Genomic DNA, 21,495 nt, shown 5'->3' with positions numbered 1-21,495 from the left:
AGTACCGATATATTATCCTCTGATAGGAATACAGCAAATAATTGGGTGCATTAATATAGTCTATCAAACTTCTTTTTCTTTTTTTGAGGAAGATTAGCCCTGAGTTAACATCCGCCACCAATCCTCCTCTTTTTTGCTGAGGAAGACTGGCCCTGAGCTAACATCCGTGCCCATCTTCCTCTACTTTATATGTGGGACACCTGCTACAGCATGGCTTGACAAGCGGTGCGTACGTCCTTTCCTGGGATCCAAACTGGCAAACCCTGGGCCCCGGAAGCAGAACATGCAAACTTAACCGCTGTGCCACTGTGCCAGCCCCCTATCAACCTTTTAAGATTTCAAAATTTCTGTACAATATTACCTTTCACAACCAGGATAAGAATCAGAATAACGGGTGTACTTCTTTATGTCAAGGAGCAGTATGTGTTTGCAATGAATAGATGAATGGTATCGTAGTTCGATGTTATTTTCGTTAGTAAATTAACAAATGTTGCTCAAAAGAGATGTCAGCAAATACCATATGATTTGCATACAACAAATTTCCAATAAAATGCAAAAGACAAAGAAATAGTTATTATTTATTGCCTAAATTACTTTAGAATTTATTTGTGCCAATTCCCAAAGCAGAATGATAATTGCATTCTTCAAGGGCCTGCTCCATTTTTAGTGTGCCTTTCCCCTACAGTCATTGTTGAGTTCTTCGGAAAAATGCAATTCTTTATGACGAATTCTCAGCATGAGATGACTCTTTCTGAAATGTTGAGCAGTGACTTCCAAATTTGTCATGTTACTACATGTTGGAGAATATAAACACCAACATTCCTCTCCACTGAGCATAATTTTTTTTTATTAATCTGCAATAATTAAATCTACAGAATGAGTTAAGCATTAATTGCTAGACTCCCTTTTGGTAGCCAAGAGGTTCATCGATACCTCTGTGGCTTTAACATTTTAAGGTATTGACAGGCCTAATTCGTGAATCTTTTTCTATACAACCCAAAGATATCAGATTGTACTGTGTTATTATCTCTAAATATCTTACAACTTCCCCGTTAAGTCACGCCATCACCCCCGTGATGCTCTAAATCAGCCTGAATTCTTCAAACGGAGGGAGAGTCCGTTAGAGAGGCTTCATGAAGACTTTAAGCCTCATGGTTATTTTGGAAAACAATCCTCATGTGATTTTGATTACAACATATGCAGAATATCTTTGAACTGTTAATATGAACATTAAATATAAAACCATCTTGGAGCTTCTCATGGGTTTTGAGTCTGAAAAGGTTGACAGTGCATACAGCACACACTGGCCTATTGGACACACTTGCCAAGTGTCCATTATTCCACCTTCATCTCGAATTGAGAGCAGGAGCATTTGCTTTCCTCTCGGGGTGGCATGAGAGCCTCTGGTTGGCCAGATGCTGATAGAGGCCATATGGGGCTAGAGTCAAGATTCAAGCACCTTAATGGAGAAAGGGTTAGGATAGCCAAAGGACGAGATGCATTAAAAAAATGCACAAAACATTTGATTAGAGGGCAGGAATTTCAAAACACCTATTAATGTTATTGGAAATAAATCAAAACAATGGTTTGTATTGAACTCCTTCCTCCTCCAAATCTGTAGCAACTTGGACAAAATCTAGCGTTGAAATGTCCAGAATTAAGATGTTTCAGTTCCTCCTTCTTCAATCCTCCAGGCTACTCAGCAGTGCTTTCAGCGTGCTGTGCCGCTTCTTAGCATATGAGCCAGGATACTTAAATTTTTTCTCCAGGAACTAATGCCAAGGATTTCAACCAATATTTTTTAAAGACTGTTGTGAAGTGCTTCCAAGTTGGGAAGATTTAAAATCTTATAACCAAACCCAGGTGTGCACTTATACAACCAATTTTTTTATTGCAATGAAGGGAAATAAGAATCATTGAAATTCATAGTTGACCAGAAAATCCCTAATTTTAGTCTTTATATAATTATCTTGCATTCCATTATTTTGTGAGAACTATTGAATATCAGTGAACCAGAATTTGATGGATTTTATATTTTTTCTTTGACCCTGCATACCTTCTATTTATAACCCATGACGAAATGATCAAATTTCAGAGGTCTGAAGGAGGCTCCTGGATAATTCAGAGGCTCTACATTACTGAAATATCTATTTATTATTGGTCTATCTGTCAATCTGTTCTCTACTCTTCTATCTTTCTTTAGGGAGGCACTGAAATTCAGAGTCGGCCTCAAAATTCAGGGCCCAGCCTGGTGGTGCAGCGGTTAAGTGCGCGCGTTCTGCTTTGGTGGCCCAGGGCTCGTTGGTTTGGATTCCAGGTGCAGACATGGCACTGCTTGTCCAGCCATGCTGTGGCAGGTGTCCCACATATAAAGTAGAGGAAGATGGGCACGGATGTTAGCTCAGGGCCAGTCTTCCTCAGCAAAAAGAGGGGGATTGGTGGCAGATGTGAGCTTAGGGCTAATCTTCCTCCAAAAAAAAAAAATTCAGATAAAATCTGTCTTCGGCCTTGTCTCAAGTCTCAGCCTTTAGAAGACCAAATAGAAAATGTCTTTCTAGTGTCATTTCTGACATCCTGACCTTCTGTGTGATCAATGACATAGGTGATTGTCATACCTAACAGGCTCGACAATGTCTGTACCACAAATGAGGCATTCATGTTTATTGTTAATATCCGAATGTTCACTTTCAGGTAAATGTGCCCTTCAAAGATGTAACTTGGAGTAAAACAATACGCTTATATGCTTCATAGATTGAAATTGTAATGGAGAGTTAAAGTATAAATGCATATATAATTGCAAAAGCAAAATGTCTTAATAATTAATCATGATTGCATTAGCAAGGCCATTGGCCTCTCATGCAAGCAATATTCTTTGGTCCAGCTTTTATCAACATGAAAGTAGTCATTTTACGCCCGAATCTCTCTCTCAGTTGGTTCTGAACCTGGGATGTGTTAAAATTTTTGAGATCTACAGAGCAGATGTATTTGTTGGGCCCCCGCAACTCCTCAATTCCATGAACTCCTGAAGCTGAGGTCCGGGTGGGGATCTGACCTGCTATTTCAGTTTTGTTCCCTTATGTTATGGGATTTGTATCCTTTAAATAAGCTGTCGTTTACCTGAGCTCATTTAAGTAGGTTTCTGTTCCTTGCACTAACTTGACATACTAAGCCAAGTACCTTGTATTTCACAAAGCAACTGTAGCTCTTTAAGAGCTCTATACATATGTTTGACTATTGGTGATGAGAATTGTGATTTCTGATGAATGGAAAAGAACATGAAAAGCTGAAATGTGAAGTAACTTTCCCAGAATTATGTGAAGGAGCCTGGAAAAGGGGAAGCAGCAGGAGTCTGTACAAGAAGTGCGTTTTGATGTCAATCACTGGATTTGTGTTCAGATGAAGATTCGCCCCTTCCCAGCAGGCAGAGTCCAGGGCACCACGCTAGTGCCCAGCTCCGAGCTGGTGGCCCCCAGGGCAAGGATTATAGGAACAGGTTTCAGCAGTGGCTCTTTAGGCAAAATAACTTAATTTCTTTCACATAGTTTAAAAATCCTAATATATCTTGTATAACAGCAATACTTGTAGAAATTTCAAAACTTCAATGGGGGCTTTAATGTTAACTCTCTTTATCCAGATGTCTTTATTTCAAAGATGGAGAACTGGCAAGTTCTAAAATTAACTTTTATTTATTTAAATTGGACCAGACTAAGATTTCTATTTCAAAATATTATAAGATAAGCTATTACTGTAGCCATTGAGTCTTGTAAAGTCAAATGCTGAGAGGCAGGTAGTGACTGTGTTTTTCTTGACTTGGTTATAACTATTATTAAGGTTTTGGGGAAGGCCAAAAAATAGCACTTTTTTTCCCCCTTCTATGTTTGGAACCAAGCGAGAAATGAGGCACAGGGGACGCTCAGGTGGAGATTAAAATGCCGGCTATGGAGCTGAAGCAGCGGCCAGGAGGCTGGGCTTAGCTCTACTGGCAAAGGGGCTGGACTGCACTGGTCCCTGCTCACTCCTAGGCACAGCTGGACAGCTGCAGGCCCCCTCAGCTCACCCCGTGGCCGAGACTCCCCCACGTGCAGACAGAAAGACCAGGAAGACGTTGAGGACTGCTGAGCTGAGCTGGCTCGATTCTTTCTCCCAAACTCACAACTGAAAATCAACTTCTCTCTCAAGGGCAGGAGTGAGTGAGGGCTGGAGGTGGAGAGATGCAGCCGTGCTCAATCTTGGCAGCACATTAGGACTACAGGGCAGCTTTAAAAATCCTGATGCCAAGGCCCACCCTAAATGAATCACACAGAAATTTCTGAGGGTGAGAACCAGGTCTTAGGATTTTTAAAAGCTCTCCACGTAGATCCACTGTCCAGCCCAGTGCTGCACTGGGGACTCTCCACGTGGAAGCACAAGGCCAGGGAGGGGCGTTTACCTGCCACCGTTGCCAGAGGGAAAACTGAACCAAGGGTTTCAGAGTCTTCTTGGGCCCTGCTAAGAGAGAGTAAAAATAACTGTGTCTTAGTCTGTTGAGACTGTGCTAGCTTGTCGCTTAGAACTGCATAAATGTCCCCAAGCATATTTTGCTGTTGAGGGAAGGTAATCCAGTGAAGGGTTGGGATTCTTTCTTTGTACACGCATTGTTTAAGCCCCGGTAAATGAGTATTCTCTTCTAAAAATAAATCCACTCAGGAAAAGTGAAGATTTGAGACAATATTTGGGACAACTAAACACTGCAAGTGGGTGTGTGTGTGTGTGTGTGTGGCCTGAGGACACATACGCTTAGTGACACGGTTCACCCTCTGCCTCCCCCTTCACTGACATGGCCTTATGGCGGACACCTGTGGAGGTGAGTGTCCAGCAGAGTCCCAAACAATCTGCCCCTACTGTCTTGGGGATATTTTGGGGAAGGGAAAACACAACAAAAACACTTTGGTGTGCAAATGGGACAATGCTATCGTTTCACCAACAATTTGCATGGACAATGGGAAGAACGTTCTCCTCCTCAATTTCTCTTGTCTCCTCACCTTTGGGCCATTCCTCTCTGAATGTAAATCTCCCTCTAGTTACTATCCTGTTCCCGGTTGCCAAGGATAATCAATAACTGGTTGTACTTGTGTAGATGGAGAACAGTTATTGCTACTTCTGCGGAAAGGAAAAGTACTTCACAGAATCTATCCTAAGGATGGTAGGTCATCAGTAATCCTACCATTAGTTACTGAGTCATGATTGTGGGGTTATCATGATCTAAGCACTACAGATAACGGAAGTAAGAGAGAGAGCTCTAGCCCATGCAACTGAGTAGCTGCTCAGGCAGATAATACACTTGCACAAATTTAAATATCTGGATATGATCTTAGTGCTGAAAAAAAATCATGAGTTACAAGCTCTAAGTTCTGTAGTGTTGAAGAAGAAATGATCTGGATACCTCAGGAAGTCTTGCTGAAACATTGTCTCCTGCCTGATGACTGTGTGAAAGCCAGCTATGAGAGGAGGTCTGTTTTTCCTAAGTGATGGTCAACAATGCTCTGTATTTGCCTGTCTTTTTATTCTGATGCTTTGACACCTGGGGCCTTGCTGACCTGGGAGGATGGTCCCTCCCAGGGTTAGCTAATCCTTACAGATTGTAAACATCTCTCTAGGGAGTGTGCCTTTCACATGTCAACCAACCCATATAGAGCCTACCCCGCACCCTGACCCCCTGCTTCATCAGACTCTGACACTCAGGCCACTTTTTACCTGCCTCAATTGCTCAGGGCCAGTACCACACAAGTAGGGGCAGCCCCCGTGCCCTGGAGCCCATTGAAATTATTCACCCTTGCTGATCCTAAATCTGCTCACTGTGCCTCGCCCGTCCTTCCCGAGGAAACCACAACAAACCTCCCACCCACGTTTTCCCCTCACTCCCTCTGCCTCCTGACAGATCCTGGTGCTTTCCCGTGTGGCCCTGCCTGGTCCGGGGTGCCCCTCCTCTCGGGAACTGTGAGGAATAAACTATCTTTCCAACAGCTATCATCTCTTGATCTGTCAGCCTCACCATATCTGAATGGTAATAAAACCTACGTTTTCAAACACACCCTTCCCCTCCTGCTTTGGAGCGCAGTCTGTGTGTGAGAGTTGGTGTTTCCACGCGTCTGCTTGCTAGCAAGATTTCTGACGTATTGAAGGTGAGGGCTGGGGGATCGAAAGTAGTTCAGATAGCCTTGACATTGATACAGCCTCTACCTGTCTTTCATAGACTTTCCCACTCACCTTTAACATGTTCTCCTTAAATATATTCAGTGTTTTTAAAAAAACTTTTTATTTTGAGATAATTGTAAATTCACATACTGTTGTAAGAAATAATTCAGGTAGATCCCTTGCACCCTTCACCCAGTTTCCCCAAGTGGCAACACTTTGCAAAACTACAGCACAATGTCACAACCAGGAAGCTGACACTGGTACCGCCCACAGATCTCACTCAGCTTTCACCGGTTTTACCTGCACCCTTGTGTGAGTGCATTTAGTTCCATCGTGTGTGCAGATGCCTGTGACCACCACTGCAGTCAGGGGAAGAGCGGAGAGCAGTCCTGTCATGAGGATCCTCTGTGCTGCCCTTTCGAGCCACAGCTGACTTCCACCCCACCCTTCTCCCTAACTCCCGGCAACCACTAACCTGTCCTCCAGCTCTATAATTTTGTTATTTCAAGATGTTATATAAATGGAATCATACAGTATGTAACCTTCTGAGATTTTTTTCTACTCTACATATTTCCCTTGAGATCCAGCCAAACTGTTGTTTGTATCGATACTCTGTTCCTTTTTATTGTTGAGTAATATTCCACAGCATGGCTGTTCCACAGTTTGGTTAATCATACACCCATTGAAGGACATTGGGGTTGTTTCCAGTTGTTTAAAAAAACATGTATTTGGCATCTATATTAGTCTCCAGACTCCACATTTATTGCCTCAAACGTGCCACTGTTCTAGTTATATTCTTATTCTTATCTTCCACGTCCTCCACGTGGCATTCCTCTGTCCCTACCAGCATCATTGGGCACTTTAAAGGAGGAATCTTTTTCGAAATCAGAGGACAAACCCTTCTTTACCCTCAGGATAACTACTCACTTTCTGCATGCCTCATGCCTCGGGATTATTATTTACTTCTTTTTGCTTCATTTTCCCCTCCTATATATGGAGCTAGTCAGTGTTTCTATTTCTAGTGTTGAAAAGGTTAATGTGATCACTTCAGTTTACAGGGTCTGAGAAAAAAAGGGCCATATAAATTATTCAGATAGAAAAGTATGAGTCAATTCGTCCAACCAGAGCTGAAGTTCTAGGCAATCAAAAACAGCTTCCCTAGCTGCTGCCACCTCTCCTCGGCCAGGCCCTTTCCCAGTAACATTTAATTCCCAGAATTCTGTCTTTCCAGGGGTCCAGTGTTTAGACTTTGTTCAGGCACCAACCACTTAGTTAAAGTTGGCAGACACACCAGATTATTCATTATCAGCTACTGAAGAAAGAATTAGCTGGACCTGCATAGGATTAGACTTGTAACTCAATTAAGATTATTAATTAGAAAGATGACTTGATAAAGTTCAGGCAGAGGCCACATGCATTCTCTCTTCAGGCTAAAAGTTTGCCTTTATTGTAGACTGTTTAATATGACTTACTTTTATTCATCCAAGTACCAGAAAGGAATGCTTATGCATTTAGAGCCATCATGCTAGAATTTTTGGAAATTCAGACTCATTGGAATTCCAACCAAGACTACCTCTGGCTAAGGACAGAACGTCCCAGGCTGAAATACCACTGTCTGAGCACCCTGGTTCTCTTAGCCATAAGCTGGAGGGGAACTGAAGCCCTTGTCCCGGGCTCGAGGCCTCTGTCACCCAGCATGATGGCTCCAGGGGCGGAGTTGTACCAGGAATCTGATTTCCAAATTTTCCCCAGTAATTTTGACGATCAGCCAGGTTTGGGGAAGCTGTCCTAGGGGACATCTCAGGAAAGCCCCTTCCAAGTCTTTGCCTCCTCCTTGAAACAAACAGGGTCAGGAAACAACACAGAGATTGAGATACAATTGACTTGAGGACCCTGGGGGGCGAAGCTGGAGATCTCCTAGTTTCTGAAGGTGGATGTCTCAGAGGAAGCTGTGTGGTGTGGCTGGTGGGCCCAGTGTCTCGTTGCCTGGTTCTGAGGCAGAACAAGCAAGAATTTGGCAATTTTTAGTCTCTGTCAGCCTTAGTGGGAGAGGTTAGGATGGGTGTTCTCTTAGGTCACTTCTAGATCCAAAGATCAACAGCCTGCCTGGGAAATCCAGCCTCCTTGTACAGATTGTAGCACCTGCAGTAAGGGCAGGCTGACTCTGGGGGCCTGGGAGCCTGACCAGAGGGAAGCATGGCCTCTGTGAGGAGGATGGAAGACTGGACAGATGCTTCATAAATGTGAGTGAATGAAGGTGTGGCTGAATCAGTGAACAGATGGTATGAGAGATCTCGTCGCCTAAGACATCTGGGTTGCTGTGTCCACAAGTAGATTTCCTCTCTGTGAGTGCTTCTCAAAGATCCTGACCCAGCTCTGCCTCTTAGGTCTGGAGTCCCGGGAGAGGCACAGGAAGACTGCTCGCATTAGAAACTTTTTCTGTCACTTCTGTGCTGTCTGAAGGGACCTCACTAAAGATAAACAGATAAGTAAACATCTGTCTCCAGAACCCTGCAGTCCCACATATTGGCCCGCTGGTAGAGTTCATGAAGAAACCAACACTGGCTCTATAATGTCATCCAGCACATCAACCGGAGACCATAAAGTTTCTACTCCTCAAACACTGGTAATGCCGTGAGAGGGGATATATATCCTTTCCAATTCTCATTGAAGCTGTGTCCTGAAAAGTAAAGCTCAAGACATTTGGTTTTTCAGAGCAATAACACATGTATTGATTAAGAAAGAAGAGAGTTGTCATCTCTCTATATTTATAATCTTCAACTTTCAAATTGGAAATAACTACAATCATACGATAACTCCCTTCAGAGAGAGTGTGGGGCGTTCTCCGGTGCTTTCTGTAACCATCAGGTAAATACACTCAGAGTACGGAGGGTCTATTTAACTAAGGCACAAAAAACCTTGCAAACTGGATCTTCTGAAGAGCAGACATCATGTACGGTGCTAGGCTGGTACACACCTTGGAGCATCAAAGATGAAATAGTGTATTCAAGCTTAGGATAGTATTACCCATTAAACAAACCAGAAGTTCTGAGTAACCAACTTGTTTACCTTTGGGTACCTAGTGTAAGGGAGATACTTCGCTGAAAATCAGAACAAGGCATGTGCCTGTTACAATAATTGCTGTAGCAAATTATCATGGATTTGAGCAACATTAGTAGAGCTCTGATTTCTAGAAAATTAAAAACAGGCAAAAGGAATTTTATTATAAAAGAGGAAAAGTTTTATGAACATTGAAAGAGAAGTGAAGCTAATTTGTGAGGCTCTGTAGATTCAAAGTCAATTTGTTATTTGGCACATATTTCATACACCCTGGTTTGTTTCTAAACATCACACGGCAGGTAAATTTAAAAGTAAAGTATTTCAGATAAATATCAATTTGCTAATTTAATATAGTTTTGGTTTCCTTGCTTTTAAGCAGGTAAAGCTACAAGGCCTTGCATTTTCCACAGCATCTGGAGATCACCTTCCTGTGAGCCCGGAGTCGGAGGTGCCTTGTTGTGGGAAGCAGTCAACCCCGCGATTCTCACTTGCACTTCCGGTTTGGAAGTGCTTAGGTGCTCGATGTAGATTTCTGAGTGAATAAATGGATGAATAGGATTTCCCGTGAGCAACAAAAGAATGCTACTTTGTGTTTATCTTGCTTTAAAGAGAATAGAATTACTTAATAAGCATATAGATGACATTATAAATTCAAAGGCAAAAAGAAGTCCTTAATGTTCTGAGTTTCTGACCATACTGTCTGGACAAGTCCCAGCTGACCTCACACTTTGATCAGTTAAAGTGTCCATATTATCTAATCATTCTCTACTCACTGTTTTAGGCTTTGCTTTTCAAGTCCCACAGCTGTGGTCTGTGAGAACAGCAGTCCAGAATCACAGCTGCCTTTTTGCAGTAGATTTCTCCAATACCCAGGAAACACAATGTTCTGTTTTTCTCCATTTTCATCATTCCTTTAATTCTTTTATTAGAACTCTTTTGCTCCATGCCTAGAATAGTTCCTGTTGGGAAGCTGGACCCTTGGGATGACGCAGGAGGACCGTGCCCTGTGGGGCGTTAGTAGCTGTCCTCCCAACAACCCGCTTCCGCCCCAGTAACACCAGTTGATAGTTTTTCTTTGAAAATTTCTCTCTCTCTCTATTTACCTATGTTAGGAAAACTCTACACATTTATAGAATTATTTCTTGCTAGTATGTGATAGTCTTCCTTCCAGAAGCCAGAAAGAATGCATATGATGCTTTCTGTGCACCGCTGCATGAGCGGCACTTACCAGCCAGCTGTGGAAGTACTTCTGTGCTCCCTCCAAGAGTCTCTGGAATGTGGGAGGGATTTGATCTTTAATTTTGTAACCCAGGTATCTTCTGAGTCTCGTAAGATTCTAGCAGAATGACACACCTTGTGAATGAAGCGTGGCCTGTACAGGTTTCCCCAGAAATCCGCTTGAGCCAAGAACGAATAAGTCCTGGTGGGACTGAGAAAGACCTAGGGGTTTAAGGAAGAGCCGCCTGGCCCCTCTCTAGGAGCGTGCTCTCTTCTCTCTCCTCCTGTGTCTCCTCACAACACCCTCGACACCAGATTGCTAACAGCCTTCCACCTCCGCCTGAGCTCCAAAGCCTTGTTTCTCCCTCCCTCACGCACTGCCCTTCCCTCCTCCCTCTGGATTCTTGTCAGGCAGCTGACAACTAGGTCTGACTCCTCAGGACAGTCCTTAGAAACACAACAACAACATAAACAGAAGAACAAAACTCTCCCTCAGAGGAATTTTGATTAATATTTTTTCTACCTTGTCACCTTCGCGATGTTATTCAGCATTGTAGGTTAAACATTTATAATTTTTAAAACTCCCATTCGTCAAGGATCTGAAGCTGCTGGAAGGAATTTTTAACTGTAAACTAGGGCCCTGAAGTTCACAGACTGTACTGAGAGAATAAAGACAAGAAAGCAAAACACACTTTGAATACTTCAAAAGGCAGATGAATAATCAAAATCTCTAATGTCTCTAAAATTTGAAGATGCTCAAGATAAAAAAAATAGCTGAAGAGCTTAACTGACCTGAATAACGCAAAGTATACAATTTTTGCATTGCTGTCTGCATAAAACCAGATATTTGTCATAGTGTGCATCACAAATAAGGTAGAAGTCAGCTTGATGTTCCACCTGATCTGAGAGACCGAATCAGCACGATCGTGCCTAATACTATGAAGCTGATTAAAAGACTCGAAAAGAGTTTCTCATAAACATATTTGCCTCTGTAAATGACATGTATCATAAGAGAAACTTAAAGTTAAAAAATTTTACTTTATTCCTGTGTAGTTAATTCCTAATAAAATAGAAACAACTACTTTTTTTATAATGTAAAAATAACTTTTGATTACATCTTGCAGCAACTAATTTGTATTTCAGATCATCTTTTTCCTCTGTTGTCAGTTTTAATCCCAGCATGCATCACAGTTTAAGAGCTCCTATTGTTTTAAAATTATTTGATAATTTAGCAAGTGTTCTGAAGCCAGATACTTTGGAAAGTGTTACATGAGGTCATTCGGGACCCTGGGTGTGGATGCGGAGTTTCGGAGTGTGTGTCCCTCCACAGCACACACTCACACCGTCACCTTGTTAGTCCCTACCTTTAGCCAGGTCATGTCCCCCTTTCTCTGCTGCACTCTGTGCCTCTGTCCACAAGGCATCAAGCTGGTGCCCTTGCCCTCTGGCCTCCGGTGGGCTTCATCCAATGAGGGGCATTGACAGGAAATCAGAAGGCTGGAAGAGAAGGAAGTGGGGTCTTAATGCTTTGCAGCCTCCTTGACTCACTGTGGTTTTGTAACAACAAAAGGGTTTTGTCCCTAACTGATGATCTTAGCTCCTGTAAGAAGGTTCCTTTCCTGTGGCCACAGCTCTCCTTGGATTTTGGAAGCTCTCTACTCATTCCTTTTCCCTCATGACCTGGAGTGCTAACATTTCCCCCACTGTTGCTAGTCCCTGGGAGCTTCACCATCTTCGGTTAGTTCTTTAATCCTGCCTATACCTTTAAAATAGTGCTTTTACTAAATTATCTTTAGTTATACCACTTGAGTATACCTTATGTGTTTAGTAAGGCTTGACTAACAGAGTAATGACTACCAACTGTAGCCTCAGGAAGTGCTCCCTCAAAATTAGATTACTCTCATACTTTATGAGCACTCATATACTCTCTCTGGGGAGCTTGGGATATTCACAATCTGTGGATGTCGTAGCACCATAATTTCTCAGATCATCACTGGTGGAGGCACTGGGTGAAGTTCAACACTGGATATCCAACGGCCGCTGCTTTTAGTTGCTATGACAGCAGCGAGTGAAAGTATTATGGTTGGGGCTGGGCTAGCTGTGCCAACTGCCCTACAGAAAATATAGGAGTGAAACTGCAAAGCTGAAGTCTTACATTCCCAGCTCAAGTGACTGGTAGAGAATCCGAAAGCCTGGGTGGTGGCTTTAAGGAATCCCTTATTTCCTGTGGTGGCAAGGCCAACTTGGATGAGGTTCAAGATGAGGGCCTACTTGTAAAGGTTGTAGAGTTCCCACACCAGTTCAGTATTCAACCCTCCAGGTCTCTTACTCTAAGATAAGAACATTGCTAAGAGGGCTGGGATGCTGAAGGATAGAATGAAAATCTTTGGGCATAAATAGATGAGGTTGAGAAATTTGATATGCAAATCTCCCTAAACCTTCCTTGATAAACAGAATTAGTTCCTCCACCACCTGAGGGAACTAGACTTCCTTTGCATAAAAAAACCTTCAATGACTTCACCTGGGGCAGTTACCTTACTCTGAGCTGCTAGTTATCCTCAGGCCCCACCTCCACCTCTCCTCTGGCTTCCAGGCATCAGGGGCTGCGCTTTCAGACAGACCTTACACACCAAAGGAGTTTAGGACCTTGCCAACTGGTATCCTCAAGGGTTGGGGGTGTGCATATTTAAATGGATCCTCCATGTGTAAGAATAAGGAGGACAGAATATAAGATTGGAACGGATCAAGTATATCTACATGGGAGCATTTGCTTGGGACTTGAGAGCTGGTGTGTTGACTCAAACACCCAGGAGTGGTATGAATGCTACCAGGTTGGATCACGGAAACCTGGACTACATGGTGCCTACTCAAGGAGTATCAGATGTCAGAACTGCCCTGTCATACTGTGGAAAGGGAGTCCAAAGGCTCAGGGAGATGGGAATGTTGGAATGTATCTATCATTTTCAAACTGCTCAGCTAGCCCCAAACATAACCCCTGGGCCCAGTGCACATTTCCCTGAGGAGCCAAGACATGAAGAAATGCATTGGTGGACTATGGTTAGCTGAAGACAATGGCAGCTGCTTAGGTGTGAATGTCCTAATATTTCTTTCAAATGTAATATAGAACAACAACAAGAAAAAATAAACCCACCTGAAAATCATGCCCTTGGCAGAAGTTGAAGATGGACAAAGCCCAAAGTCCAGATTAGTCAAAGTAAAGAAACAAACAAAACCCCTCACCAATTTCATTGAGTAAACAGGAAAAACCAAACTCCAGTGACTAACCCACTGCAGAGCTTTGCTACAAGCAAGAACACGCAAAGAAACACACCAGGACGAGAGAAGGAGGTAGTTAATGAACAGCCTAAGGTTTATATGAAAAAACTCCTAGAAAAGTAAGTCCACGCTGGGTGTAAAAATATTACAATGAGTGTCCTGGTAGATCAGGGCACATCCAACAGAAAAGGGACTCGAGAGAATGTATGACATAAAGTGGCAGTTTTCAAAACCCTTAGCTTCTAGGAGAGAAAAAAGCATAAAGGAAAGGAAAGGTGAACTTTGGCAAAGGAAAAGGGAAAAATTTAGGGTCTTGCAAGAAAAAAAAGAGAACCAAAGTATTGAACCAAACCAAAACAACACTTTTCTCCCTATTAAAAAATCCACAAAAGAAACTGGACTTGGCTACAATGAGAGAAGAGGGTTCCACTGATGTGGAATCTTGTAACGTATGCCAATTCTAAATGAGTGAACAGGAAAAAATTGAATAGACCCATACAGAGTTATTATAACAAATCAGAAAATAATTTTGAACACATCTCCACTGCTGAAGATTCTCCTGCAAAACATAGCCATGAAATAGAAGAAAATTGTAAGATGACATTCCAATCTGAATTGAATATATTCAAATAAGCTTTTAGAAATATAAAAACCACCGTGTATCAGAAATTAAGAGAATATATGAATGGAAATAGACAAAAAACCAGGAAGAAATGAAAAGAGAGTTGATTGAATTCAAGAAAGAAAGGGAAGAAAAATAAAATTGCCTCATAAATGAATAACAAATTGTAAGATATCTAAAGGAGAATAGACTCAAATGAAAATTTAATAAGGAGCATTGAAGAAAGGCAGAAAAAACAACTAAGAGAACAGACCAAGGTAAAAAAATAAGCAATGAGAAAGAAGACCTAAGGAACATATGTGGTCATGGCTGCAGGTACAACCTTACACTGTGATAATTATTTACTTCATTTCAAGTGCCCATGGGGTGTTCACAAAAACGGATCCTGTATCAGGTCACAAAGAAAAAATCAGGAAGTATCAGAAAGAAGAAATATTTCAAAGGACACTATCTGGTCACAATGCAATAAAACTAAAAATGATTAAGCAAAACCAAGGCAAAAATGTCCTTTCATTTGAAAATTTTAAAACCTTCTATTAAACAGCGCTTAGGTAAAAGTGGAAATACAAATAGAAATTAGAGATTTTCCTTTTCTTATTTTTGGTAAGGAAGATTTTCCCTGAGCTAACATCTGTAATCTTCCTCTATTTTGTATGTGGGGCACTGTCGCAGCGGCACTTCACGAGCCATGCTAGATCCACGCCTGGGATCTGAACCCTGGGCTGCTGAAGCAGAGTGCGTAAACTCAACCACCATGCCACTGGGCCAGGCCCCAGAAATTAGAGAATTTGAAACAAATTAATGATAATGAAAATGCACATCAGAATCTTTGGATACATTTAAATAAGTTGATGAGGATTATTTTGGGCTGGTTACTTTTAAAAACTGCAGATGGGAAGGAAACTCTGAAGGATGGGATTTGCTTGCCCTTTGTTAAGAGACATTTGCATTTGTGAAGGAAATCTCCATCTGTGGGGGTGTCTCCCTCTCTGCACCAGGAGGAAGGGGGGATGACCTTATCTCTAGAAACTCTTAATGGGGAAGGCAAGGACTTAAGTCTGTCTAATAATCTTACTCTTGTTTACTGTACTTGTCTGGTAACCTCATGTAACTGTCCGCCCCCCCCCCCCCCACCCCCCTCCGTCTTTAGCTGAAGATAATATTTAAGGTGGTGGCTTCAGCCATTTACTTAATCTGATCTGATTCTTATCTAAAGTTATAGGACCACCCAATAACCAGACCCCACCCACACTGATATCATTTTAATGACTTTTTTTTTGCATATTCTTTCCTTTGTCTTGTAAAGAGATAACTCACATACCTATGCCTTAAATTTAGCCCTACCCTCAACCCATGTTTGCAGCTCTTACTGCCCATGGGTCCTGTCCCCATGCTATTCCACACTATTCTCTGAATAAAAGAGCACTACTGCCAGACTTTGAGAGTCCAAGAAATCTTTCTTTCGACTCCTCAACTCACCAAGCGTGCATCATAAGTGATCAGCGATAGAAGACTAAAGTCCTTCTTAATCTACGTAAGAGGAAAAATTCTAAATCTGGTGATGGGCAAAAACCTGGCTCAAATTATTGCAGTGAGTACTCACTTCCTCATATTCGGTTCTCATTTTTAAGCCAGTTCACAGATCCAGAGCCCTTTATTTAAAGAGGAGGCCAGGTTCCTTAAGTAAGGGCACGGAATTCCTTCCTCAGATGTATATTGTGCATCTTCCTTGAAGCCCTCCACAGATTGCCTTCAGCCATGGTCCCCACTAGGGAAAGGAAATAGTTATTTCAGCAGTTATTAATATTGGCTCTGAACTGGATGCTATTCTGAGAATCTAAAATGTCCCCATAATTAAAAGTGGGGCTTATGGAGGTCAGGGGATACAAGTCTTGACCTGAGATCTTCTTATAATGGATTCAGAAGGCCCACAAGATACAAACTTATTTTAGTCCCAATCCCAGAATGTACAGATAGAATACATACAACACAAATGTATAGTAACTGGCAAAAGCACCAGTTTCTAATCTGTGTAGTGAAGATTATTATGATAGAAAGGGCCAAGAAGAAGCCCCTGGAATTGCTCCCTCCCTGCCATTCCTCACCAAAATAGTAAACCAAGAGTAACACTGCCTTCCTGGGGGAAGGACTTGCACCAATCTTCAAAGACTTGGAAAGATGCAGGTAGTGATTTCTATTACAACTTCACTGAACTCACCCGTTAGGCTGGTGCAAAACAGGATGGATCTTGCTGAATGAATGTGGATTATCATAAGCTTAATGCCAATGGCTACTGCTTTCTGCATGCTGTATCATTACCAGAGCCAATATCTCTTTGTACATGAGGTGTACACTACGTACTAATTCTAACCAGCCAAAGCAAGGAGAAGCAGACCGCTTTCACTTGGACTAGCAGCCGTACATTCACTGTCCTATATCAGGGTTCTGTCAATTTTGCTCTCTCACGATATAGTTCAAGTCACATTGTCTTGATCTCCCATAGAACATCCTGCTGGTTGATATGGTAATTGGACCTGGGAATCGAGAAATGCCAAGCATCTAGGCAGAGACAATATTAGTGAGAGATAATATTAGTGAAAAGGGTGGATAGGGACCTCCAGGGCTGTCCCTTCCAAGGCACCAAAGAACTTGGCAAGATTGTCAGAATTATTAACCTTCTTGGGACTCTGGAAGAGAGTCCAAGGTTTACAGCAACCGTGCAAACGTTTAGCTGAGAGAAAGGGCACTGAAATAGGGTAAGGGAGCTTTGTGGCATTTTTACCGACCCTAGCCTCACTCCCCTCCCAGGCGTGGCGGGAGTCTTGAAGATTGAAGCCTGTGTTCCTGGTGTGAGCACCTGATTCTGGAGGGAGCAGAGCTGACCTTGTTTCCAAGGAAGGTGTCTGTGTATTTTGACCTAACTGGGCTTTCCTGAAAGGACCGACACAAGGGGCTTCCTTTTTTTTAGATTACCCTGGAACCCTATCAGAGCAGAGGGGCTGCTTGGTTCTCAAAGACAGTGAAAGACAAATGAACAAGCTGCTGCTACCTGGGGCAAAATTTACAAGTTGGGAAAACAGTAGGTATGCAAAAAGCTTGGGAGGAAAAGCTGGGAAATAAGGTTTTAGGGGGAGAAGAGGAGTTTGGAAAAGCCACCAAGTATATGGGGAACCTAGAAAGCCACACATGTGCTCTGGGAAGGACATGAACTTAGAAAAGACCTGAGAAGACTGAAAGTGCCCACCTTTGGCTGGTCTTTAGGCTCAGCATGCACAGGAAGCGGAGGGTCAGTCAGAGCTGCGAACACCTGGCTAAGTGCTCACGGAGGCCAAACAAAGGCAGTCTCACACACCTGGAAATCATATTCCTTTCTTTTCCTTTCCTTTCTCTTTCTTTCTTTCTTTGAACATCATAATACTCAAAATGTCCAGTTTTTGACAAAATTTTATGAAGCATGAAAAGAAATAAAAAAGTATGGCTCACTCACAGGAAAAAAATAAATTAACAGGAACTATCCCTGTGGGAGCAAAGACACGGGGCTTACTAGACACAGACATGATTATCATTTTATTTTTTTTAATTGAGATATAATTGACATATAACAGTATATTAGTTTCAGGTGTACAACATAATGACTTGATATTTGCATATATTGTGAATAATAAGTCTAGTTAACATCCATCATCACACATAATTATGAATTTGTTTTTCTTGTGGTGAGTTTTTAAGATCTACTCTCCCAGCACCTTTAAATACACAAGACAGTATTATCAACTACAGTAACCATGTAGTACCTTACATCCCATGACTTATTTATCTTATAACTGGAAGTTTGTACCTTTTGACCCTCTTACACATTTCACTCACACCCTCAACTGCCATTCTGTTCTCTGTATCTATGAGTTTGGGCTTTTTTTTAGATTCTACATGTTAGTGAGATCATACGGTATTTGCCTTTCTCTGTCTGACTTATTCACTTAGCATAAGGCCCTCAAGGTCCCTCCATATTGTCACAAATAGCAAGAGTTCCTTCTTTTTTATGGCTGACAAATACTTCATTCTATATACACAACATTTTCTTTATCCATTCATCCATCGATGGACACTTAGGTTGCTTCCATGTCTTAGATATTGCAAATAATGCTGGAATGAACATAGGGCTGCAGCTATCTTTTCAAGTTAGTGATCTGGTTTCCTTCAGATAAATGGCCAGAAGTAGAATTGCTGGATCTATAAGTTTTTTGAGGAACCTCCATACTGTTTTCCATAGTGGCTGCACCAATTTACATTCCCACCAACAATGCATGAGTGTTCTCTTTTCTCCACATCCTCACCAACAATTGTTATTTCTTGTCTTTTTGATAATAGCTATTCTATCAGGTGTGAGGTGGTATCTCACTGTGGTTTGATTTGCATTTCCCTGATTATGAGTGATGCTGAGCACCTTTAGACAAAGGCTTTAAATCTACTGTCTTAAACATGCTCAAAGAGCTAAAGGAAACCACTGGCAAAGAACAAAAGAAAACCAGGAAAACAAAGTCTCAACAAGTAGAGAATATCAAAAAAAAAGACAGAAATTATAAGAGGAATTAAATAGGAACCCTGGAGCTGAAAAGTATAGTAATTGAAATAAAAAATTGACTAGAGGGATTTAGCAGCAGATTTGGGCAGACAAAAGAATCAATGAATTTGAAGACAGGTCAAATGAAATTATCCTGTCTGAGGAGCAGAACCAAAAATCAATGAAGAAAAATCGACAGAGCCTGAGAGACTTGTGGGACGCCATCAGGAATACCAACATATGCATAATGGGAGTCCCAGAAGGTGATAGAGAGATAAAGGGCAGAAAGGATATTTGAAGAAATAATAGGCAAAAGATACGATCATGAGAGGCAGTACCAGCCAACAAGCCTTATCGGGTGGCACATGGACAGGGTTGCATGAGAGTGGAAATCTCTCACAGCAGGAGCCTGTCCAGAGGCTCATGGTGAGGGGGTCACCATCCAGAAGGGGAGGAGGGTGAGGGAACTCCTGGGGAGATGGGGCTCACGCGTCTAGGGGACATTGCTCAGCAGCACACAGGGGAGTCACCGAATCAGAGAACTCTGAAGGGCCTTAGAAGCTTGGGGGTCTTATAAGCACAAGGCTCTATCTTATCAGTGGCAAGCAGGTGTGGGGGAGATTTCCTGGGGGATGCAAAGCAGGCAGGCTCTAAATAGATAAAAATTTGCTTGTTTGGGTTATTTTAAAAATAATTAGATGTGCAAACATCTGAATTTGGTACCTATGGGTTTTTGTTCTAATGGGTCTCAGCCTGCAGGGAAGAACTAAACAACATAGGGGCCAAAGCACAGAGGTCATCTTTGGCTCATTTAGGTAACAGTCTCCAATTGACCAAATTCAACCGCAATTCAGAGAGCAAGGGAGTCGGGTCAATGCCTTTTATAGAGGTCTGGCCCCTGGAACATGGAGTAAGGTGGACAGCAGATCTGGAGAGGAAAAGGAGGTTGTGGAGCAGAGGTCTTCAGCGTACAGCACCAGCCATAAGTAACGATAACAACTGAATCACTATGCTACTCAAGTGGTCCTGAAAATATGCTGTAAATTTGACCCGCTGGGTCAAATTTTGAGTGATAGATCAGGTTTTCCATTTACTCAAGGTTCAGATTCACCATGAGTCATTTGTAGTGGAGAACAGGTCGACTGGCTGGTGAGGGATGTGGAAAGAACAAGATTGTAAGGCTAGGTCAAGTAGGTCTAGAGAAGAGGGGTGGGGTACGCTTCTCAGATATTTGTGTCCTAAACTGCTTCCATCTTGTGACTTCTTCATTTTGTGACAACTACTGAAGCAAGAGAAGAGACTCATGGAGGATTTCTGAATACAATTCAATGCACACATCACTTCCACTCACTACTCATTGGCCTGAACTGGTCATACATCCCTGCCTGTGGGTGGGAACCTATAATCCAGAGAAACTGGATATGGATGAGCCCAAGAAGCTTCTCCCATACGCTCATGTATATCATTTTTTGTTCAGTACAATGATGATAATTTCTCAAAACAGTGGTGTAGTTTTTACAAATATGGGTTCTGGAACCATATGACCTGAGTTTAACTCAAGTTTTGCTACTTTCTAGTTACATGCCTTGGGTCAGTTACTTAACATCTTTGAGTTTCAGTTATCTCATTTATAAAATGGGGATAGTAAAACTTACCTCTTAAGGTTGTCATGAGGATTATGTTAATGAACATATTCTAAGTAATTAGCATTTTAACCACCACTTAGTACGTTTTCAATAATTATTAATATTATTTCTTGAACTGATTTTCTGAATGGACATCTATTGGTAGAAAGATGGAAGAGTTGGAATAGAATTTGAATATTGTCATTTGAGTATGGGCTCTTCTCTTTTTACATACTTACTGGGAAACTTTCCTAAGTGTTATCAATCCAGTCTATCTAATCATGGGGGATTTATGCCTGGGTCAACCTGTGTTTTAGTTGATGCTTTCAATGCAGTTACTTCTCCCCTAGACCTGGAAATAATTTTTCGAAATGCTTAGATTTTCTTTAAACTTTCTTGCTTGCTTGCTTCTTCTTTCTTTGTTTCTCTCTCTTTCTTCTCTCTCTCTCTCTCTTTCTTTCTCCTTCTTTCTTTTTCTTTTTTTTCCTTTCTCTCTCTCTCTCTTTCTCCCCCTGCCCCCCTTTCCCCTTTATTCCTTCCCTCCTTCTTTCCTCCCTTCCTTCCTTTCCACAGAGGGAAGACTGCAAGTTAGGCCTTAAGCAAAGTGACAACAACTATGACACACCTGTTCTGGATACTTCTCAGTATAAAAAGTAATGACACTGGACAGATTTAAGGGTCTTTGGGGCTCATGGGAGTCCAGAGAGACTGATCTCCATAGTTTCCATTATTTTAAAATGAATTAGCTTAAAGTTCACTTGCTTGTCTTGAAGACAATGTTTTAATTGGGATTTACATGGAATTCATTCTACAGTTCCCACCTCTCCCATCCCTTCTAAGACAATATTATTGAAAGACATTTGTGCTCTGGGTATCTGAATAAGACCCTTATCAAAGGGGCTAAGCTTTATTCCTTACCCCCATGTAAAACAGAAACAATCCCCATTTATTAATTGCCT

The sequence above is a fragment of the Equus quagga genome, chromosome 15 (assembly GCF_021613505.1).
Source record: "Equus quagga isolate Etosha38 chromosome 15, UCLA_HA_Equagga_1.0, whole genome shotgun sequence".
Taxonomy (NCBI): domain Eukaryota; kingdom Metazoa; phylum Chordata; class Mammalia; order Perissodactyla; family Equidae; genus Equus; species Equus quagga.
The sequence above is the reverse complement of the archived record's forward strand: the minus strand, read 5'-3'. Positions refer to the sequence as shown.